At 40.7% G+C, this 13,661-nt stretch overlaps 1 protein-coding gene across 3 annotated transcripts in view; it reads left to right on the top strand.

Moving 5' to 3' along the window:
- RIPK1 (receptor interacting serine/threonine kinase 1) overlaps window positions 1-13,661 on the top strand; it is a 60,205-nt gene that overhangs the window by 5,871 nt on the left and 40,673 nt on the right. Inside the window, exons 1-2 of one of the 3 annotated variants that reach the window (XM_072603684.1) lie at window positions 3,467-3,482; window positions 4,068-4,147. The exons of 1 other annotated variant lie outside the window; for it this stretch is intronic. The gene's annotated coding sequence lies outside the window, so the exon portion shown is untranslated. Of the gene's footprint in view, window positions 1-3,466; window positions 3,483-4,067; window positions 4,148-13,661 lie in introns of those variants that run through there. One more of the 3 variants, XM_072603683.1, reaches the window with a different exon arrangement.

Raw genomic sequence — 13,661 nt, forward strand, 5'->3', positions numbered from 1 at the left:
AATTGGTGAGCATCTATTTGGTGTTATCCTTCAGAATCTAAATACTGTGTATCCCTTGTGGACATTTTTAAAGGTCTCAGCAGTACATGAGATACATTTGGTGGAATACTATGTTTAGACCTGGTGAGTTCAAATATTAAGCTATAGAACCACTGCCTTCTAGATCCTAATCTTTTCTACAGACTTACACACAACTGTCAATTTCCTGCCATACATATATAGAATGCATGCCATCTTGATGTTCAGTCCTGAAGGAGTGGCTTTGAATTCATTTCATTGGCATTCAGAGATTTAGCCCAGCATCCCCAAACTGTTTTAAGATCATGTGGATTTCAGGTATAAATGCTTCTCAAATATTGTGTGTTTTGAACCAACTCCATCTTTTCTTTCCATCAGCCATTTAGAAAACAATTGATATTTATACCCTTATTTCATTGTTAAGAGAGGTACCATGCAATAGTGGACAGAGTCATCCTTGGAGCCAGGAAGACCCGGGTTGAAGCCCCACCTCTGACATATACATACATACTGTCTCTCTGACTGGTCAAGTCACAAACTTCTCAGTGCTCTAGACAATTCTTGGAGATTACAAACTGGAGAGAAGGGTGCTTACTTGTACTGATAGAGAGAGATCTCTCATTCTGGAGCTCCCTAGTCCAATGAAAGCATAAGTCCAGACTCTTTGATAGTAATGATATTAAAGTCTGCCTTTCTGTGTCTCTTAATTATATTCTCAAGAGCAGAAGAAAAGCCTCTGTAGATTCTAGATCCTGATGGAACATTACATTCATAGGGGCAAAAATCTTTGCAAGAATGGTAGGTCTAAGCCCTTTGAACTTAGCATCTTATTTTGCAACTAACAAGAGAATATTTGCTTCTAGAGAGATATGCTACTGAACTTTGGAGTTATCATATACAGGACAGCAGTTTAATCTAGGGTGAGAACAGTAATAATTCAATAATATCATTCCTTGAAGGCTCCATTTACCATCCCCATGATTTCCCAGACCAAAACACAATTCCCACTCACTACTCCTCTGTTTGTGTTGTCTTCTTCTATTAGAATATAAGTTCCTAAGAGTAGAGACTGCCTTCCTTGCTTGTATTTTAGAAAAGTCTTGGCAAATAATAAGTGCTTATAAATGCCCTTCCTTTCCTTCCTTCCTTCTTTCTCTTTTCTTCTTTCCTTCTCTCACTCCCTCCTTTCTTCCCTCCCTCCCTCTCTTTTTTTAAATCTTTTTTTAAAAAATTTAATTAATTTATTTGTTTTCAATTTTCAACAATCACTTCCATAAGTCTTAATTTTTCTTCCCTTCCCTCCTCCCTCCCTCCCCAAGATGGCATGCAATCTTATATGGGTTCTACACATACATTCTTATTAAATATATTTTCACATTAGTCATGTCACATAGAAGAATTAAAATGAATGGGAGAAACCATGAGAAAAAACCAAAACATAACACAAGAAAAAAGAGTCTGCTTCATTCTGTGTTCTGATTCCATAGTTCTTTCTCTGGATGTGGATGGCATGTTGGCCCAAGAGTCCTTTGCCTCCCTCTTTCTTTTTTCCTTCCTTTCCTTATTTACTTTTTCCTTCCATTCACTTATTCCCATTTGTGAGTAAGGGAGCAAAGTTTTCATTTTCAGCCTTCTATTATTCCAAGACTCATATCCATAAATGTAACATTTTATTTATTTTATCTTATTTGATCCTTACAACAACCCTGGGAGACAGGTAGTACAAATATTATTAGTCTTCTTTTACATGATGAGGAAACCAAGACTTAGTGTGGTAGGATGACTGTCCAAAGTCAGTTAGCTAATGAGTGGCAGAGGCTACAGAAGAACCCTGATCATTTCATTCTCCTGTGCTGTTTGTTACACCATGCTGTCTCATTAATTTAAATCATAAAGTTAGTGATCAGAGGGTCGTTGTTTAGTAATCTGGGGGCAAATTCACCATTTCCTAGAATTCTATGGAGCTCTTCCAAGCCCTGAAAAGGAACAGTAATTACAAGGAAGAAGTTGATCTTGGGGGGCTGGACAAGAGCAAATGCTTACTAAATTCTTATTGATTTTAATTTGCAGTATTTTTATGATATTTCTTTCCTTTAAAAAATAGAAGTTCATCTACCATAATATGAAAAAATACTCTAAATCATTTTTCATTAGAGAAATGCAAAATAACATAACACTGAGGTTCTACCCCACACCTGTCAGATTGTGTAATATGACAAAAGGAAAATGACAAACATTGGAGGGGATAATTGGGTTACTAATGAACTTCTACTGATGTTGTAAACTGATCCAACCATTCTGGAACTATGCCCAGCAGGCTATTATTGTTGTTTAGTCCTGTCTGACTCTTCTTGACCCCATGGACCACACTATCCATGAGGTTTTCTTGGCATAGATACTAGAGCAATTTACCATTTCCTTCTCCAGTGGATTAAGGCAAACAGAGATTAAGTGATTTGCACAGGATCACACAGCTAGTAAGTATATGAGGTTGGATTTGAACTCAGGTCTTCCTGACTCCAGGCCAAGCACCCTATCCACTGAGATATCTAACTGCCACCAAAGGGCTATAAAACTGTATAGCAGTACCACCAACAGATCTGTGTCCCAAAGAGATTTTTAAAAATGGAAAAGGACCTATATACACAAAAATATTTATAGTAGCTCTTTTTGTGGTGGTGAAGAATTGGAAATTGAGGGGATGCCCTTTGATTTGGGGAATGGCTGAACAAGTTCGATATGACTGTGATGGAACACTATTGGGCTGTAAGAAATGATGAGCAGGATGCTCTCAGAAAAACCTGGAAAAATTTACATGAACTAATGCAAACTGGAGTGAGCAGAATCAAGAGAACTGTATACATAGTAACTGCAGTCAGAAGAAAGCCTAGCACAGTGCATGGCACAGAGGCCTTAACACAGCTGAACTGGATTGAGAGGTAAGTCAGAGGTGCCAAACATGAGACCACATGCAGTACACACCTTCACTCCCAAGGTGAAGCCTGAACCAGATGTAGTTGAGAAATATTTAACAAAATAAATAAAAATACAACCAAACAGACAGTATTACATTGTAAAACACATCCACTCACAAAGATCCTTATGAACAGATTAGTGGACCCCATTTCTTTTTAAGTTTAACATCACTGACATTCTAGGCTTCCCTGTTAAAGCCTGTCTAACCTCCCAACTTTCCTGTTATCTGTCCATGATGCCATCCTTCCAAATATATGACTTTGAAGGATGAATCATACATTTAATGTTTTTCATCTCTTAGTGTCTACATACAGGCACCAAATCTCTCATGTCACTCACTTTCATCTTCTCCTATTCTGTTTCCAGTGCTGGTTGTTGTCCTTCCTCTTCGAAGAGGACCAAAATGACATCACCATCGTAAAGTGAAATTTCATTGTGTCCAACTATGGCTGATCAGACCAATGCAAGCTCAGAATGCTCTACCACAGGTTGGGCACAGATAGTCTGTATGAATATTTGGGGTGGATATCCCAAATTTGCACATCCTGCGTTTACTTTGTGCTGTCTCAATTCTGCTTTGCTCAAAGAGCACAGCACCTTTTCTTATGTGGGCATGCCATGCTGAGTGGTCCTGTGCCAATGTCTCCCATGTTGCACAGTCAAATCCAAAGTTCTTGAGAGAGACCTTGAGAGTGTCCTTGTATCGTTTCTTCTGACCACCATGTGATCATCTGTCCCATGCAAGTTCTCCATAAAATAGTCTTTTTGGCAAACATACATTTGGAATTCAAACAACGTGGCCAGCCCATCAGAGTTGAGCTCTCTGAAGCATAGTTTGAATACTTGGCAGTTCAGCTTGAACAAGGACTTCAGTGTCTGGTACCTTATCCTGCCAGGTGATCCTCAGAATCTTCCTAAGACAGTTCAAATGGAAGTGATTCAGTTTCCTGGCATGGAGCTACTAGACTGTCCATGTTTCACAAACATGTAACAATGAGGTCAGCACAATGGCTCTGTAGACCTTCAGTCTGGTAGTCTGTCTAATACCTCTTCTCTCTCAAACCTTTCTTCAGAACCTCCCAAACACTGAACTAGCTCTGTGTGCATCAACCTCATTGTCAATGCGCACATCCCTGGAAAGTACACTATCAAGGTAGGTGAACTTATCCACAGTATTCAAAGCTTCTCCATTTGTTGTAATTGATGGTTTCACGTATGGATGGTGTGGTGGTGGCTGATGGAGCACCTGTCTTTTTTTGTTGTTAATTGTTAGGCCAAAATTAGCACAGGCAGCAGAGAATTGATCCATACTTTGTCGCATCTCAGCTTCAAAGACTTCATTGAGTGCACAATCATCTGCAAACAGAAAATCATGCACCAACACTCCCTCCACTTTGGTCTTGGTTTTACCATCAGTTCAGTAGCTAACCTTGATGCTGTGTTCATCCTCAATGAAAGCATTTGACAACATGGCTGAAAACATCATGCTAAAAAGCATGGGAGCAAGCACACAGCCCTGTTTTACTCCACTGGTGACTGGGAAGGCATGAGAGCTTTTTGTGCACTATCCAGAACCAGGGCAAACATGCCATCATGAAATTGATGTACAATATTGATGAACTTCTCCAGACAACCAAATTTTGATGTAATTTTCCATAAGCCCTCACGACTAACAGTGTCAAAGGCCTTGGTCAGATCTACAAACATTGTGTATAGGCCTCTGGCATTTCTCCTGGAGTTGTCAGGCAGCAAACACCATATGGACTGTTCCTCAGCCCTTTCTGAAGCCACTTTGGCTCTGAGGTATATGGTCATCTTTCAGGTGAAGGATCAGCTTATTAAGGAGGACTCTAGCAAGAATTTTGCCAGCAATGACTAAGAGAGAGATCCCCCCGTGATTGTTGCAGGACAATCTATTCCCTTTACCCTTATAGAGATAGACGATGGAGGCATCCTTGGACTCCTGGGGGATAACCTCCTCTTTCCATATAACCTGGAAAATTTCAGTCAGTTTTTGTATAAGCAGTGGTCCCCCTACCTTATAAATCTCAGCTGGAATAGAATCAGCACCAGGTGCTTTGCCACATGAAAGGAGCATAATGGCCCTCAAAACCTCTTCTTCAGTTGGAAGTTCAGCTAAGGAGGGATTGACTTCAACCTGAAGGAAATGGTCAATGGCCTTAGCATTGATTGGTGATGGTCTGTTGAGAACACTATGGAAGTGTTCAGCCCATCTCTCTAGGATCATGTCCTTAACCAATGTGACTCCATCAGCACTGAGTAGTTATGATGCACCATAGGTTTTTGGTCCATAAATAGCTTTCAGGGAATCATAAAAGTGCTTTGGATTGTTACTATCAGCATAAAACTGAATTTCATCTGCCTTCTTACTGAACTAGGAATCCTGCATCTCTCTAAGCTTTGCTTGTAGTTTGCTTTTGATGGAATTAAATGCTGCCTTCTTAGAAGTGGATGAACTATCCTGCTGGTAAATCCAGTGGAGGTCACATTTTTCATTTAACAGCTTCTGAATTTCCCTATCATTTTCATCAAACCAGTCTTGGTGTTTGCCATGTTCTGACCCAGATGAGCAAATGCTGTGCTGTACACCAAATCTCTGAGAGCTGCCCACTCTTTTTCTGCTCCACTGTTGCCAACTGTGTGTTGGCTCAACTTTCCCTTCAAGTCAGCAGCCAACTGCTCATGGTCCCCATTTCTCCCCTCCCCCCACCCCAAAATGTCGAGTATTCTAGTTACCCCTATCACTAATCTGCTCTCCCTTCTAACATCGCTCCCTTCCCTTATCTCCATCTTCTCTTTTGTCATGTAGGGCAAGGTAACTTTCTATACCCCATTACCTGTATTTCTTATTTCCTAGTTGTATACAAAAACAATAGTCAGCAGTTATTCCTAAAACTTTGAGTTCCAACTTTTCTGCCTTCCACCCTCCCCACCCATCCCCATTGGGAAGGCAAGCAATTCAATATAGGCCATATCTGTGTAGTTTTGTAAATGACTTCCATAATAGTCACGTTGTGTAAGATTAACTATATTTCCCTCCATCCTATTCTGCCCCCCATTTCCTCTATTCTCTGTTTTGACCCTGTCCTTCCCCAAGAGTACTGACTTCTAATTGTTCCCTCCCTCCCATTGCCCTCCCTTCCATCATCCCCCCCACCCTTCTCCCCGACTTTCCTGTATTGTAAGATAGGTTTTCATACCAATACGAGTGTGCATTTTATTCCTTCCTTTAGCTGAATGAGATGAAAGAGAGCTTCATGTTTTTTTTCCTCTCCTCCCCTCTTTTTCCCTCCATTGAAAAGTCTTTAACTTGCCTTTTTATGAGAGATAATTTGCCCCATTCCATTTCTCCCTTTCTCCTCCCAATATATTTCTCTCACTACTTAATTTCATTTTTTAAGATATGATCCCAACCTATTCAACTCACCCTGTGCTCTCTGTGTGTGTGTGTGTGTGTGTGTCTGTGTGTGTGTGTGTGTGTGTGTGTGTGTGTGCGTAATCCCACCAACTACCCAGATACTGAAAAAAGTTTCAAGAGTTACAAATATCGTCTTTCCATGTAGGAATGCAAACAGTTCAACTTTAGTAAGTCCCTTATGATTTCTCTTTGCTGTTTACTTTTTCATGCTTCTCTTGATTCTTGTGTCTGAAAGCCAAATTTTCTTTTCATCTCTGGTCTTTTCATCAAGAATGCTTGAAAGTCCCCTATTTCATTGAAAGACCATTTTTTCCCCTGAAGTATTATACTCAGTTTTGCTGGGTAGGTGATTCTTAGTTTTAGTTCTAGTTCCTTTGACTTCTGGAATATCATATTCCACGCCCTTTGATTCCTTAATGTAGAAGCTGCTAGATTTTGTGTTATCCTGATTGTATTTCCACAGTACTTGAATTGTTTCTTTCTAGCTGCTTGCAATATTTTCTCCTTGACTTGGGAACTCTGAAATTTGGCCACAATGTTTCTAGGAGTTTCTTTTTTTTTGGATCTGTTTTAGGAGGTGATTGCCAGGCCTAGAGGCCTGTGTGGGCTACCTGAGTCTTCTTACCTCACCTCCGAGGTCTTCGGTTGGCCAAAACCGGATGCTCATATGAGAGAAAGGACGTTCCAGAGTCGAACACGGGTTGAGCTTTATTTCAGGGTTTCGGTTACAAGTGCAGGGGGGTCTTCCTTAGGAGGAAGAGGGGAAGATTTCCTAAGGAGGCTAAGATCTTAAGGGATTGGAAGTAGAAGTACAAGTGGGGAGAGAGGGGGAGGGGAGAGAGGAAAGAGAGAAGCGGAGCCTACTGTCCTCTTGGCTCCTCACGTGCTAAGAGAGTTTTCAGGCTTCCTCAATCCTACTTAACCTTCAGCCACACAGTTTGCATCTCAATACCGTGCTGTTAGATAACAATAGTGTGCCCAGATCCGGGACGACCTCGAGGGCAGGGAGACTCCACCCATCACGTATCTCCCGGGGAGAGGCGGAAATACCCGAGCTAGCCGAGCTAGCTCAGTCTGACCTTCTCGAATCCCCGCTGTTCATGGAGGGCCTCATAAGACTCTAAGATTTAGAAGTCCCACTTTTACCCGCCCGAGACCGTCCACACGGATTTGAACTTCCAATCCCAACAGGTGATCAGTGGATTCTTTCAATATTTATTTTGCCCCCTGGTTCTAGAATATCTGGGCAGTTTTCCTTGATAATTTCATGAAAGATGATGTCTAGGCTCTTTTTTTGATCATGGCTTTCAGGCACACCCATAATTTTTAAATTGTCTCTCCTGGATCTATTTTCCAGGTCAGTTGTTTTTCCAATGAGATATTTCACATTATCTTCCATTTTTTCATTCTTTTGGTTTTGTTTTGTGATTTTTTGGTTTCTCATAAAGTCATTAGCCTCCATCTGTTCCATTCTAATTTTGAAAGAACTATTTTCTTCAGTGAGCTTTTGAACCTCCTTTTTCATTTGGCTAATTCTGCTTTTTAAAGCATTCTTCTCCTCACTGGCTTTTTGAACCTCTTTTGCCAATTGAGTTAGCCTATTTTTAAAGGTGTTATTTTCTTCAGCATTTTTTAGGTTTCCTTTAGCAAGGTGTTGACCTGTTTTTCATGCTTTTTTTGCATCTCTCTCATTTCTCTTCCCAATTTTTCCTCCACCTTTCTTACTTGATTTTCAAAATCTTTTTGAGCTCTTCCATGGTCTGAGACTATTGAATATTTATTTTGGATGTTTGGGATACAGAAGCCTTGACTTTTATGTCTTTCCCTGATGGTAAGCATTGTTCTTCCTCATCCAAAAGGATGGGAAATACCTATTCACCAAGAAGGTAACCTTCTATAGTCTTATTTTTTTTTCCCTTTTTTTGGGCATTTTCCCATCCAGTTACTTGACTTTTGGGTCCTTTGTCAAAAGTAGGGTATACTCTGGGAATCTGATAATTTCATGATAATTTCATGAAAGATGACATCTAGGCTTTTGGATCACGGCTTTCAGGTAAACCCATAATTTTTAAATTATCAGTTCCTCCAAGGTGGCACAATCAAGAGTGTACAGTGGTCTGGGAGCAGAAAGAAATTTTTTTGTCCAGAATCTTAGCAGTTTCCTCTCCACAGCCACCTGGCCTCCAGTTCTGCCAACCCAGCACTGGGGGCTGATTTTCAGATAAGCTGTGGGGGCAGGGCTGCCATTCAGTGTGAGATAAAAACCAGCTCCCCCAGGGCCTCCATACAGGGCTGAGGCAAGAATCAGCTCCTCAGTGCCTCCAGGGGTCTTTCAATCCAACAATGGAGGGCCACTGCTGTAGGGGCTACGGTGGGAACTGCTGCTGCCTACTCAATGTGGCCTCTGCGGGCCACTGCCTGAGGCCAAAGCTATAGGAAGGCCCTTCTCCCTTCCCAGCCAGCTGAAAAAACCCCATCACTGACCTTTGGCACCTGTGGGCCTTTCAGGTCATCCTGGGCTGGAAATCTCCTCCACTCTGTTGTTCTCCATTTCTGCTGCTCCAGAATTTGTTGAGAGTCCCTCTCTACAGGTATTTTATGGGCTGTGTGGGGAGAGCCTGTATTATCTGTGTCTTTCTACTCCACCATCTTGGCTCTTTCCCTCTAACTCTCATTTCTATTTATTTTTTACATGTATTTTATTTTACTTTATTTTTTTCAAGTACATGTAAAAACATTTTTAAACATTTTTTAAAAGATTTTGAGGTCCAAATTTTTATTCCTCACCTCCCACCTCCCCAAGATGGCAAACAATCAGATATAGGTTATACGAATGCAATCATACTTACATGTATTTTTTAAATTTTAGATTAATATTTTCAAATAAATATTTCAAGTATCTCTCATTGCTGTTTTTAAGGAGACTTGACAGCTGACAGGAAGGCCTTTTTGAAGCAGGTGGGATTTGAGCTGAGTCATAAAGGAAGTCTAGAAGGTGAATATGGGGCAGATTCCCCAGGCATAGAGGTTAGCTAATGCAAAGGCAAGAAAACAAAAGACGGAAGTGTTGTGTGTGATGAACAGAAAATAAGCTACACACAGAGTCTGTGAAGGGGCTGGAAAGGAAGGAGCCAATAGTGGACTTTGTATTTGGTCCTGGAGGCAATGGAGAGCCACAGAAGTTTGTTGAGTAGGGGGATGACATGGTTAGACCTGTGCTTTAGGAATATTACTTTGGCAGCTGTGTGAAAGGCAGATTGTAATGGAGGACAAGCTTGAGACTCAGGCAAGAGATGAGAAGGATCTATACTAGGTGTGTAAGTGCAGAGAAGGGAGACATATACAAGAGGTATTATAGAGACAGAAGTGACAAGATGTGACAACAGAATAGATATGTGGGATGAATGAGAATGAATGAGATGATATCATGGTTGTGAGCCTGGATAACTGGGAGGACAGTGGTGCCCTCATCAATAATAGAAAAGTTGGGAAAAGGAGAGGGTTTGGGGAGAAAGAATGAATTCTGTTTGAGATATGTTGAACAATCTCCCTTGATGTTTTGGACAAAGTGAGATCATGAATGAATGAATGAATGAATGAATGATTTATTAAACAATTACTCCATGCAAAGCGCTGTGTTAAGCCTTGAAGATATAAATAGAAAGGTGAGACAGTCCCAGTTCTCAAGGAGCTCACATTGTAATGGGGGAGAGAGACAGTATATATGGAAGGGGTCAGCTGCAAATCAGAGGGAAAGGTCCCACAGTCCTTAGGGTTCAGAGACAAAGAAAATGAAAATGCCTCTTCTTTAATGTCATTTACACTGATAAAATTACATCATTTCCTGGTAATTTTGCCAAGGACTTTTGGTGTCAAAAACTTCCTTTTCTGGGTCTTTAGTAACTGTGGCCACAGAACCTGCAGTACCCATGGCCAAGCTACATCTACATGTGGATATTTCTAGGATGATGACTGTGGGCACTGGGCTAGAAACATTGCTATTTCAAAGGCCCTTGGGTTCAAAGGGTTTCAAAGGCCCTGGAATGATTTCTCCAGGGTCCTCAAAGGGATAGTAGTCACAGCAGTGGTGATTTGGCATGCCAGGTACATGCTATATCCTGTCTTTCCCGTTAGGGATCCTTGTGGCTTCAACTAGACTGACTTGCCTACCCCATGGGTAGCAGTTGGTGGGTGTGGTTGGTACATTCCTCGAAGAAATTGCTTCCCTGGATGCTTGGCACACTTGACAGCTATGAGGAGAGTGATATCCTAACCACCCCCACTACCACCCCCACCTCCATGAAAGTGAAGCTCGATTTTTTTTGTTAGGTTTTCTTTTCTTAAAAGGTATTGAGACCATCCTTAAGACTTGATTGGCTCAGGAAAATAAAAAGGTTTTTGATATCACTTCTTGGTTGCTCTAATACAGAACAGTGCTAAGGAGCTGCAGGTGGTCTGATGCTTGACTGTTGGACCATGATGGCAGAGAGCTTCCCTTAGCTGAATCATCAAGCCTCAAGATTCTGATGTTCCTAAATGATATTGCTAAAGCACAGACCTGACCCTTAATCAAAAAGCTGTGATTCTCCACTGCCTCTAGGATAAATACATACTCCTCTATGTGGCATTTAAGTCTTTCACAATCTGGCTCCAGCCTGACTTTATTAAGGCTTATTACGCATTAATTAGGAGGGAGGCACAGTGCATAAAGTGATTGGTCTGGAATCAGGAAGACCTGAGTTCAGATCCAGCCTCAAACACTAAACTAGCTGTGTGACCCTGAGCAAGTCACTTAACTTTGGTCTGCCTCAGTTTCTTCCACTGTAGGCACGAAATAAATGCTGATTTTCTTTCTTCCCTCCTTCTTCTTCTATCTCTCCCTTCCTCTTCTTGCCTTTCTTCCCTCCCACTTCCTTCCTTCTTTTTTCCTTACTTCTCTTTTTCCTTCTTTCCTTCCTTCCTTTCTTCCTTCCTTCCACTCTACAGTCTAGCCAACAGGCATATACTTTCTATATAAAGATCACATTCCATCTCCAGTCTCTCCTAGTTTTCATACACTGTCCCCCCCATACCCAGCATATATTCCTTCCTTACTTCAGTCTCTTAGACTCCCTAGCTTCCATAAAACTCAAGTGCCAACATCCTCTATAAGGTGTTTCCTAGTCACTGCCCTCCCAGCTACAACTGTCTCCCTTTCCTACCCTTGAAATTACTTTATTTTATATTTACTTATACGTGCATTGATTATTTTCCTCAATAGAATGTAAAGTACAGGAGACTAGTAATTGATACATATTTTCTATTTGTATCCTGACAGTTAACAATTAACACATGGTAGATGGATAAAAAAATGCTTTATGATATAGCAAGTGAATCCTAGATCTTTTTCCTAATATTCTTGTCTGATTGTTTTTTCTATATAAGTTTGGTGATTTTTGTCTAGTTCCATAAAGAAGCCAGTTTCTATTTGGATTAATGCTGAGTTAAACATGTACATTAATCTCTGTATTGTCATTTTTACTATATTAAACTGACCTAAGAATATTGAATGTCCTTCTGTTTATTTCGAACCTCCTTTATTTTGTGATCTGGGACAGGTCATTTAACATTTCAGTGCTCTAGTAACTCTAGGACCAAAACTTACAGAGACCTTGCTTTGGTGGAGGGGGGTTCCCCATCTTGGAATTCCCTGATCAGTGAAATTGCATGTCAGACTCTATCCCCATCCTATTGATATTCTTTGCCCTCAGATGTAACTTCTGGGAAGGGGTGGGGCTGTGGCATGAGGAACCTCTGAGCTGTTTTGTCCCTGATTCTCCTAACTCAAGCCTCTGGCCTTAAGCTTTGAAGGAAGGGGAGGGACTGAGACGAAGCTGAGCAGCTGCCATTCTGGTGTCTTATGTAGGAACCAGGGCTGCTTAAGGCAGCTTGGGGAATTCCTGGTCCTCTGGGGTAAATTTATCACCATAGTTCAGGCTTCTGGGATAATAATTCAGTTCCTGGGCTGAAAGAGAGGTGTTATCCCTTCCTAATTAGGCATATTTTACAGGATAAGGCTCCAAAAGGTGGGCCTAGGCCAGTATATTGAGTTGGTCAGAGAAGGCCTTAATAATTCTGAGCCTCTCACCCACATGGGCAGGAATGGTGGTAGGTAAGGCTTATCTGGGAGTGTTTATAAGTCTAACCTAAGGATAATAGAGTGTCGGTAGGCTCCAGAATTCTAGGGCAACAGGGCAGTAACATTTGTTAGGCTTTTCAATCAACGGATAAAGCACCAGTTTTTCCCTTTCTCCAAATAATCTTTGAAAACATGATTCTGACCTCTTCTATTTCTCTCTCTCTCTCTCTCTCTCTCTCGTGTGTGTGTGTGTGCACGCGCGCGCATGGGGAGAAGTGGGATGGTATTTCTAAACTTGTGAGGGGATCCTTTGCTTTTTACTGCTCAGCTCTCTAGCAAGTTTCTCTTTCCTGATTACCTTCCTGTATCTTCTGCTGTGGTCTTCTCCAGAAGGAAATATTAATCAAAAGAGGGAAAAGACCTCAATAAAGGTACAACTTAGCCACATCCTTGTGCAGAGGTGATCTAATTCAGTTTGATCCAACAGGTATCTTTAAGCTCCTACTATCTGCCAGGCACCGTAGCAAATGCTAGGAATACAACAAAAGAAAAAAAAAGAAACAGTCCCTGTCCTCAAAGAAATAACTCAACTTCTATTCACATTTGGCCCTGGTAATTACTTAATGAATCAGGATTCTGAAGGATTTCAAGTTTCCATGATTTTCAGAGTAAATTAAGCAAAAGCATAAAAAATGAGCAGAACCAAGACAGCAGTGTATACAGTAACAACAATAGCGTTTTAAGAGCAGCTTTGAAAGAATAAGTTATTTTGACTATTGTAAAGACCCAAATTAACCACAAAGGACATATGAAGGCAGATGCTATCTGCATTCAGAGAAAAAACTGATAAACAGAAGTACATATAGAATGATTTTACACATATATATGTATGTATGTATGTATGTGTACACACATATATTTATGTCTAATGGTAGCCATCCAGGGTTGGAGGGGAGAAAAAAAAGAAATTTACTTGATAACTTTATTATAGTTTTAAAAGGAACAGAAGTTATGCATAATAGATTTGCACTTTCATGTACAATCTTTTATTTATTCTACTATGTTATGGAAATGTTAATTTCATAAATTAAAAAAAAATTTTAAGCACAA

The sequence above is a fragment of the Notamacropus eugenii genome, chromosome 4, assembly GCF_028372415.1.
Source record: "Notamacropus eugenii isolate mMacEug1 chromosome 4, mMacEug1.pri_v2, whole genome shotgun sequence".
NCBI classification, from domain to species: Eukaryota; Metazoa; Chordata; class Mammalia; order Diprotodontia; family Macropodidae; genus Notamacropus; species Notamacropus eugenii.